The following is a 10609-nucleotide window of genomic DNA, read 5'->3' on the forward strand; positions in this document are numbered from 1 at the left end:
ATCATTTTGTTTTTCCAAACTCAGGCACTCTGTTGCAGTGTGGTCAGTTGAAGGGAGACCCTTTCTAAAAACTGTGGCAATGACTTTCCAAAACACATCTCTCTGTCCTCCTGAGGGGTTGCCACGCACTTGCTTTTCCCAGAAGGGAGGGTACACACTCACCTGCTAGCGAAGGTTCTGCTACTGCCAAGTGAGAGGGTGTTTTTCTCTAAGAAGCTGCATTTCCATGCCATTCAAATAACAGAACAAAGGGGGAAAAAGGTATAGACTCTTGTTTGTTTTGGTTCTGGAGACAGCTGACAACTTCATAAGAGCTTGAGAATATCCCTTTGGTGGAGGTGCAGCCAACACCCATAGCGAGTGTAGCTCTTTGTACACTACATGCAGAGCAGCATATCTCTTCTTCCTGTGATCTCTTCTTCCTGTGACTTTACCATCAAAATATTTATATACATCTTTAACCATGCCTAAACATGAATGGAACACGTAGACAGTCTTTCCCCATTCTTAAACAGAACAGAGCCCTGTTTTCATAATCACACCTAAAAAAATGATGAATTCAGATTAAATCCGCCGTGGTTTAACTGAAGGGGTTTTTTTTATACAACTTATATGTAGAAATTTAAACACAGATACTGCAGAATTGAAAAGCCTTTGACAATGTCACTCTGACATCACTTTCTAGCATTAGGTTTTGATTGACAGTAAAAGCTTCTCTACAAACTCTATTAAAAAAGAGTTCTGCTTTCAGCAATGGAGAAATTGCTCATTTCAGGTGAAGAAGGCAGAGGGAAGATAGCATCACGTGAAGAGGACCCCTCCTAGGAACACTTGGGGCAGGCGGGGTTGGCATGGCAGAAGAGAAAGGCAAAGCCACATCACCAGATGTGATTGGACATACCTTAACTTCAGCTTCCTAAGTGACACCAAGTGCTTCTTCAGGCAGGAAAGAGGCAAGAGGCATACCGCCTCCCAGCATTAAGCTTTGCTAAAGTCTGGCCAGACATTCTGCTGGAACACATTTACAGTATCACACAGTATCACAGTATCATCAAGGTTGGAAGAGACCTCATAGATCATCAAGTCCAACCCTTTACCACAGAGCTCAAGGCTAGACCATGGCACCAAGTGCCACATCCAATCTTGCCTTGAACAGCTCCAGGGATGGCGACTCCACCACCTCCCCGGGCAGCCCATTCCAGTGTCCAATGACTCTCTCAGTGAAGAACTTTCTCCTCACCTCAAGCCTAAATTTCCCCTGGCGCAGCCTGAGACTGTCTTCTAGTCAAGGTAGAAAATAATTGGTTTTAACATGTACATCCCAACTTGCTCATCATAAGTCCAGCTCCAAGCCAGATCCTGCCAGCCACCACTTTGCCTCCACTCTAGCTCATCTCTGCTGCTTCACAGTGGACGCAAGTGCTGTGACAAAAGCCAAGCCAAAATAACTCCCTTGCTTCCTGCCTTAGGTCTGCTTCGCATGGCTCACAGAAACACTCACCTTGTGCATAGTTGGAAGGCAATATTAGGAGGCTTTGAATTAGGTCAAATCAAACTTAATTTCCTCCAGGTCTAGGTGAGATGCTGCTTTGCAAGGTGAGCAATTTGCACTCTGCCTCTCAGCTTTCCACCCACTGCTGTCCCAGCCTTCAACACACAGTCATGGGGAAGCCTCCTGGATTTTTGGAGCATGGCTGTTTTCCACTCTCCCCTTGCTCTGTAACAGCTGGATCATTTTTGCCCAGGCTGCAGAAAACAAAAACAACGACAAGAAGGAGGAATCACCGTTGGGCATGGAAAATTTTCAGTTCAAGCAGCATAAGTTTCAGAAGGTTTTGAGCAGATAAAAAACCCACAGGATGCTGGAAGGCAAAGCCTTCAAACCTGACCACGAGGATTGTGACTGATACTTGCCATATGTTTTTTTAAAGCAATCATTCCCAAGACAGCTGGGAGTTCACCAAACTCAGCATTGAGCAAGGTTAAGGGATGAACTGGGGACGTTTGGTAGTGAGCACCTCACATAGAAGCTCTGCCCATGATGATGGCAACTTCTACTAGAATAGGTGACTTCTGTGTCCCCAGCATGATCCTCCTGGGTATCTCAGACCTCTGCAAGCTGACACATGGGTCTTTATTGGCAGCCTCTTTGTCTGGTAAATCTAGGATCGAGTTGGGTCTCAGAGGTGAGGAGAGAAGAGCATAGAATGTTTTCAGGAGCTCAGTTTGCCTGTGACAGGTTGCACCCAAACCCATGTCCCAGTAGCCAGGTGAGAGAGCTCCCACAGCCAGAAGTAACCAAAATTCAGACTTGTTGGCCTGAGAGTCAATAAACTGAGATCCATCCTTCCCTCCAGCTTGGCATTTCCTAATCTGAAAGAGAGGAGCCCGGTTTCTGGAGCTGCTTGCTTTGGCGTTGCCAGCATTCGCACCAGCCCACGCTGGCCTCTTCCCTCCGAAGGCACGAGGGGCTGACACGTGCGCGCGGCAGTCACGCTGTGCATTGTTGGCTGCTGCGTGTCCCCATCGCCGTGCCCGCGGGGCGAGCAGGCGTACCGGGGCTATGACATCATGCAATAACCCAACCAGCCACATTCAGTTATTCTGACAAATTATTAAGGGCAGCTGCTACTTAGTGCCGACTGTTCCAAAGCAGGAGCACCCGCTTTTGTGTTGTGACCTAGCGTTGCTTGAACCTGGGAGTTGGAGCATTCCCGTCATCTATGTGACGTTTTCCTCCTCGCCATAAACACACAGAGGCCCTCCAGCCATAGGGGTACATATTTGGGCAACAACCAGAGAAGTCACTGGCTGGCAGGCTTGCTCTGCTCCAACTTCTTCAGACATTATCCACAAGCAGATCCAAATCCTCCTTCTCCTTCCCCGTTCCACTTGCAACATACCTGTAATACTTTACTAACTCTTGTGCAGTACCTAGCACAGTAAAGCCTTAATTAACAGCATGGATGAGGACTAGCGATAGCCCAAGCAGGCTTTTTGCTGTATGTTTCTTGTACTAATCCTTTCTGGTTATTCTCATTTTGGAGAATGTTTTGAGATAGTGGTGATGGAGGTCTCCAGCTGAATTTGTTCTGTGCTTTCTCATGGATTTGTTTAACATTTTCCCAGGAAGGATGATCACCGAGGCTTTTGTCACCCATGCCCAGCAACTCTGCCTGCTCTGCTTGTGTCCTACCTCCTCACCCGAGGCAGCCCCACTGCTCATCACCCTGTCTCAGCAATGCTGCTCCCTGCTTGCTCCAAACTTCCACAAATTAAAAAAAAAAAAAAAAAAAAAAAAAAAAAAAAAAAAAAACCCCTTGATGTCAACACCCCATTAAAATGAATGTTGTGGGGTTGCTTAAAGAGCAGACTCGGTCTGCAGAGGGACACTTTGAAGGAGGCAAAGCACAGTGGCAGGGATAGTGCCCCAGACAGGAGAACTTCTGGGACAAAGTGGGCCTAAGAGGAAGCTAGCTGGGGCAGCCACACGGGGCTGAGGAGGAGCATATTTGCTAGTGTCACTTGTAAGAAGTTTGTTACTGCAGCTCAAACCCCCTTCATCAAGGATGCTTGGTCAGAAATCACCTCCACTCTAGAGCTGCCTGGAGGCAACATTGTCAGCCCATGGGCAACATGTCCTGTACTGACCCACTGAGTGGGGCTGGGGTCTTGGCTTTGACCCACATTGTGTTTTACTTCCCCAAGCTGAAGGGGAAGGGAGGAAGCAGTCTATAAACTTCTCAGTGACTGCCAAAATCAGTACCAGCTGGTGTAGTGCAAGCAGCTGGTGCATGCTGCACTGCCCTGATTCTGGGACCCCTCAGCCCCCCAACTCACTGCTTGGCCTCATCCTCAGCCCCAAATGCAAGGCAAGAACTTGGGCCTTTCTGGTAGGGATTTTGTCAGGCTGAAGCACTGTGTGGAGGGAAATAGGATGGGACCTAAGGACAGAACAATTATTTCATTTACATTTAAAAAAGGTAATTTTTTTAACATATTAAAATATTTTTGAAGGTTTTTGAGTTGTTTTTTTTTAACTTTAAAATAAGTTGAAAAAACATATTAAAAAAAACCCCACAAAAAAAACCCAAAAACACCACCACCTAAAAAAAGCCTCAAACACCAAAAACCCTAACTGTGGTAGGTTAGGAACTTTTCACCCCCCCACACTACTGAAATTTACCAGACTAGCTCCAACAGCTTGGAAGCAAAATTTACAGGCATATATACACAATATATTTCCAACTATTTACAATTATATACAAGTCAGAAATAACACAAAAATCCAAACTCCTTCCCAGATGAAGAAAACTGCTCAGAAGGGGCTCAAATTTACCCCCTCTTTCTCCCTCTACTTTCCCAGTCAGACAAACAAAGCAACCAGCAATTATTATGTGTTAGCTGAGATTAGTGGAGAGATATTAGAGCAGGTCAAAGGAAAAGCAGAAAGGAGCAGTGTCACAGACCAGAGTGGGTCTAATTGTTGACATTTTGTCTGTTTATCCCTCTCAGCAAACCAATGAATGATATAGACTTCATCGTTACTTTCTTTTCACAACAATGATCTATTTTCTCTCATTAAAATATTCCAATTGGCCTCAAGCCAGCACACCAACAAACCACAACCAACCAAAAAAAATACCAAAACCCAAACTCAACAAAGAGATGATCTCAAAAAGTTTTCATAGATTCGTAGAATGGTTTGGGACATTAAAGATCATTCAATTCCAACCCCCTTGCCACAGGCAGGGACACCTTCCACTAGACCAGGTTGCTTGAAGTCTCATCCAGCGTGGCCTTTTGCTGCACTGCTTATTTCATGTGCACTCTTGGTCACGTTATGGAAATCACTTCCTTTTAACCAAAACTACCCTAATCTTATACAAGCAAAGGGCTGGGAGACTCGTTCCAACATTTCCTGTAACCGGGGATGTGCTCTTGCCACCTTACAGCAATCCAGCAGCTCTCTGTTCTTATAGTTCCTGTGCTATGCTCTTGGGCTGGGGAATGGTTCATATGGTGCTGGAAAATGTTTGTAAAGCAAAGAAAATTAGAGCTATATGCCCTCATTTCACAGCACAGAGGAAGATGTATTGAGTGTGTGACACAGCACTGCGCAACAACTGTATTCAGCAGCACAAGCTGCAGGGTAAAAAGAAATGCTTGGAAGCAATGTTCAGCAGAAAGCTTCACCATGTATCATCTTTCAGCCCAGATATCATAATCATATATTGTTATACCATAGTATTAAATTATTGTTAGAATACAATATTGTTATGGCATAGTATAGTATCACAATATTGTTCTGATACAATCTGATGTGATATGGCTTTGGAGAATCACAAGTGGTGCTTTATAGAATCATTTTTTTCAATTGGAAAAAGACCTCTAAGATCAAATCCAACCACTGACCTAACACCACCATGGTCATTAAAAAGACCCCCACCTCACTGCAACCTTCTTTCACGGTAGTTGTAGAGAGCAGTGAGGCCTCCTCTTCTCCAAACTAAACAACCCCAGTTCTCTGAGCTGCCCCTCATAAGACTTGCTCTCTAGACTCTTTGTTGCTGTTCTTCTCTGGATACTCCTGAGAAGCAAGGAGGGATGCACTGTAGTTTTTGCAAGCAGGGAAATTGAGACACATGAAGAGAAAGTGTTTAAATGACAAACCTGTGCATAAGCAGATATTAAAACTAAGGTCTGAAAGGTCCTTCTGTGCTACCTCACTGTCTGAGTGCCAGGAAGAAGTTCTGTCCCCTCCTTGTATAACCCACTATGGGATTTGCAGCTGCATTAAGAATAAGGCTCACATCTCTATACCTCATCCTTCAGCTGCCATAGGAAACCTGCAGCCATTCCTGCTGGAGCACATTAGTAAAAGTCTGTGGACCCAGCTCACAGGAGCAGAGCTGGGAAGTGCCACAGGAGTAGCTGCCATCTGAGTGCCTTGGCAGGCTTTGATGAACGCCTCTCTGAGCCCCTCTGGGATTAAAACATCGTAAACATGAAGCATGACCTTGGGAAGGTCCATTAAAGCACCAAATCATTAAGAAAAGCCTTCTATAATTTAAGAGGAGATGGAGCCAGAAGGGCCCCTTTGACTCATTTTATAGCTCCTGAAGGCAAATGGGGCCGTGCTTCCTCTTTTGGTCATTGTGGAGTTGTGCAACCAGAGCCAGTCCTTCTGGGAGCCCAGGCATGAGGCGCTGGGTTTACTGGGGCACTTGATAGTGGACTCTCTGGAAAGAAGGGGCAAGAAGAGGCAGCCTCCATGAAGGGTCTGGCTGTGGTGGTGTGGCATCACTGGGTAGGAGAGAAGAAAAGAGAAGTGTGCAGTTTGGGGGAGTTTTATCCCTCTTCTTCAGCCACAAACTGAACCTTCTTCCCCCTGCAAGTCTCAAACCATAGCAAGCAAGGACTAGTTTTCTGATATGAAGATCACAAGCCTGATTCAGGGTATAATTCCTCTGATATGCACAGCATTCTTTTAGGCAAACCAAGAAGACACAGAAGTCCACTTAAGCTTCATATGGGGCACTAACAGGTTTTTAGCCCAGTACTACTGTACTTGAGTGACCTGGAGCAGGTATCTAAGGAGGAATAGGCTGAGTTCAGGCAGTCATCACACATCTCATTTCTGCCTGAACTAGATGTGTTCCCACGCATCCCACCACCGAAGTGTGTCCCTCATGCAACAAGCAGGTGCCAACCTCCTTCCACAAAAATTACTGCTTAGTGCCAGATTTTTCAAAAGCAGTCAGTATCCAACATCTTAAGTGTCCATAAAGAAAGAAATGGAGACAGTAAGTCATACAGAAGGGGCTTCTCATCTTCTCTTGTGCTGAGAGATTGTCTCTGTTAAGGAGCAGATTTTACTCTGTTTACTCTCTTAGTAAGTGGTTCTTACTAGTGGTAAGAAAAACCAGTTTCACAGTGCAAACTGGAAGTACATGTCAAGATGGGAAGACTAGTCCTTTTATACCCAGGTATAGCAGTATTATGGCCAGACCTTTGTGTCTGGTCATGATACTGCAGCATCAGCTGATACAGCCTGTTTTAGCATGCAGCAGACAATCTCAGAAAACAACAGAAGAAACAGCCTACCAGAGCACCCAGTGAAGCCACATCTGCCCACCATGGCCCTGGGTTTCAGCACACTGTGTGGAATGGGAAATCATGGGTAAAGCACTGAAAGCACAGGAAGAGACCTGTCAGTCCCAAACCAGATCCCTGGGGCACAGCAGTGCTGCTGACCACAGGATAGACTGAGCTCATTCATCTCGCAGTTAATGGGAAGCCAAAACACCCTACTAGCACTGAGCTGCTGTGAAATTCCCATTTTTCCAGCTGGCCAGAGCCAAAAGAACTGCAGCAAACCAGAAAGAACCAGCAGAAACAAGATCCTGCACACTGCAGCAGCAGCCAGAGCAGGGTGTCTCACCCAGGGTTAAAGACATTGGCTTCAAACCACTCACTTTGCTCTAAGAACATCTTTGTGCCTGACTTCTCCAGTCTTGGGTAGAATTTAGAAGCTCAGCAGAAGAAAATCAGCTTGGTATTGCTTTCTGTCTGGTTCCACCTTGGTTTACACAACAGCCAGGTTCAGAGAAATCCAGGGCACAGTATTACTTCATGTATCTGGAAGCAAACATCCTCCACTGCTTCTATTTGCTGGGAAAAAAGAACAGTTTAAAGAAAAGAGACCATCAGAAAATCATCCCGTGGGATCTTTCTCCTCTCCGTATTTCCTTCTCCTTTCCTGAGTGCCTCCCTGGCAATGCCAGCACTAGGAAAGGGACAGCTTGCCATCCATCAGATGCATGCAGGCACAAACCACCGGCTGCTCGCACACTCCTACCAGTTAAGCTTTCCTAAGTGGTCTTGGGCAGCCTGTCAAGTCCCAAACTCGTCTACAGAATGTGGTTGTAATTAGATAATTAATAACTTTGAGAAGGAAAGGGAAGGAAATAAGCTAAATGGAAGCTTTCCTTAGTGGGAGGAAATAATTACATCTGCTTTTTGATACATGAGCTGAGGTGGCTTTCTGAAGGCAGAAACATCATCTCACCATTCCTCCCTCAAGTTAGATGGGATCTCCCATGGGCACTGCTGGGCCATAGAGTTTGCCCCACCAGCCCACAGCTGAGCAGCAGCAGGTTGCTGCAAATGAGAGCAAAACTTGCAGGTAATGAGTCTCCCTGACAAATTGCTACATCTTCTCACATCCTGGTGAATGGGACACAGGAGAGATGATACACAGGGATGGGTCACCAGGAATCATGTGGTAAATAGGGCACAACATCTCTTGGGGATGGAGATGCTGCTATCAGCCTGCTGCCTGTAGCTGCTGTTATCCACTTTTGGTGGATGCATTGCTTCTGCCTATGGATTTACTATATACAGTACAACACATGAAATAGGCTGTGACACAAACAGACTCTGAACTTGGGCTGTACATCCTGAAGTCAAATGAACTGGTAAGTTTAGGTTACTTTTTTTTGTTGCTGAGTTTGGATACGCTTAGATATCTTGTCAATGCATCACTCTGGGATGGAAAGAAAACATCAGCTTCCAGCAGAAGGAGCTGAGAGTTGCCTTGGGTGAGGTTTCTAAAGGTCATCTCAGGCACCTGAGCATTTGGTCTCCCTGTTTCACCTGCTGAAGTGACTGTGGGGTTCACTCTGAGTATAGCAGACCTCACCCAGTGATTAATTGTGTGCTTCCATGCTGCTGGGGCAAGTTTCAATGTGTGGTTACAGGTGCTCACTAACCACAGCCTTGATCTGTGGGGTCAAAGAGCTTACCCAACAACATATCTCAGGAGGTTGTCTTGTATGTGCTGTATTTATTTTTCTTTTCTTACTTCATTTTTTTTTCTCTCCTCTCCAGACTGTCCAGAGCCTGAGACCAAAGTGGAATTGGGATGTATCCAAGTTTGTAGCTTCTGAAACCTTAACAACCTCAAGTAAACAGGTCCAAAAGACCCCTCTTGACCTCCCTTGCTCTGAACTCTTGCAGAGCTCTTAGACTGAGCTGAAAACAGCACCAAAGCTAACGGTCTGAAGCTTTGCAACATCTCTCTCCAGCTGACTGACCAAAGAGAAAAGAGAAGCAACATTCCTGATTGTTCATTGTTGTTGGATTTTGTGTGTGTCCATCTCTGCCTTTGGTTTTATTTCTTCTTCTTTTGTTTTTGTTTTCTGAAAAAAAAGCTTAATTCAGGAATACATTTATGAGAAATGTTTGGGTTTGATTTTACTTCCTTTTAGCTGTATTATTTTTTTCTGTGGTTGGTTTGGATTTGTTTTGTTCTGGGTTTGTTGGGGTTTTTTTTTAGTTGGTTTTGGTTTTGTATTGGATTTGTTTGCTTTGGGTTGTTTTTTATTTTCATTTGGTTTTGTGTTGGGATTGTTTGTTTGGGGTTGTTGAGGTTTTTTAGTTGATTTTGGTTTTGCATTGGGTTTGTTTGGGGTTGTTGGGATTTTTTTAGTTGATTTTAGGTTTGTATTGGGTTTGGGGTTGTTGGGATTTTTTTTGTTGTTTTTTGTTTTGTATTGGGTTTGTTTGGCATTGTTGGGGTTTTTTAGTTGGTTTTGGTTTTGTATTGGGTTTGTCTGTTTGGGGTTGTTGGGGTTTTTTAGTTGGTTTTGGGTTTGTATTGCATTTGGGGTTGTTGGTTTTTTTTAGTTGGTCTTGGTTTTGTATTGGGTTTGTTTGGCATTGTTGGTGTTTTTTAGTTGGTTTTGGTTTTGTATTGGGTTTGTCTGTTTGGGGTTGTTGGGGCTTTTTAGTTGGTCTTGGGTTTGTATTGAGTTTGTTTAGGGTTGTTGAGGTTTTTAGTTGGTTTTGGTTTTGTATTGGGTTTGTCTGTTTGGGGTTGTTGGGGTTTTTTAGTTGGTTTTTGGTTTGTATTTGGTTTGTTTGGGATTGTTGGTTTTCTTTAGTTGGTTTTGGTTGTATTGGGTTTGTTGGAGTTTAGTTGGTTTTAGTTTTCTATTGGGTTTGTTTGATTTTTTTGTTTGTTTTGGGTTTGTACTGAGATTGATTGGGGTTGCTGGGTTTTTTTTTAGTTGGTTTTGGTTTTGTATTGGGTTTGTTTGGGGTTGTTGGGGTTTTTTTAGTTGGTTTTGGTTTTGTATTGAGTTTGTTTGGGGTTGTTGTTTGGTTTTTGGTTTTTATTTTTAATCAGTTGGGGTTTTTTTAAACTCAAAATCTGATTTCTTGTACAGTAATGTCAAAACTGGACCAAGGCTCTCAGAAAAGAGAAAGGGGAAAAAACAGACAACAAAGCCCACTGTGTCCACAGCTCCTTGCATGATTTGTTTCAAGTACAGCCTGGATTACAGACTGCCCTCTACACTCTACCACCTCTTCCTTATTGCTCCATGATTTACTACCGCTCACTCCCCTCCCTTTTTTGTTTTTCATTTTCTGTTCCAGTGTATATGTTGCTTATTTGTTTTATTTATTGAGATATTTTTAACGAGCTAAGAGACTGCAATGTTGCTGTGTATACCGCTTCTCTTGCCAATAAAAATAAAGATGTCATGCAGCTACCAGGGGTATGAGATTTACAGTCTTGACTCTCTGAGAAGAAGCTGAGATG

The 10609-nt window shown here is 44.2% G+C and overlaps 1 protein-coding gene across 1 annotated transcript in view; it reads left to right on the forward strand.

Annotated features, from left to right (window-relative positions):
* The window catches only part of TWIST2 (twist family bHLH transcription factor 2), a 38583-nt gene extending 29474 nt beyond the window's left edge, over positions 1-9109 (forward strand). The window contains exon 2 of the mRNA XM_064166984.1: positions 8893-9109. The gene's annotated coding sequence lies outside the window, so the exon portion shown is untranslated. The remainder of the gene's footprint in view (positions 1-8892) is intronic.
* Positions 9110-10609: the final 1500 nt, after the last annotated feature.

This window comes from Pogoniulus pusillus, chromosome 2, assembly GCF_015220805.1.
Source record: "Pogoniulus pusillus isolate bPogPus1 chromosome 2, bPogPus1.pri, whole genome shotgun sequence".
Classification (NCBI taxonomy): domain Eukaryota; kingdom Metazoa; phylum Chordata; class Aves; order Piciformes; family Lybiidae; genus Pogoniulus; species Pogoniulus pusillus.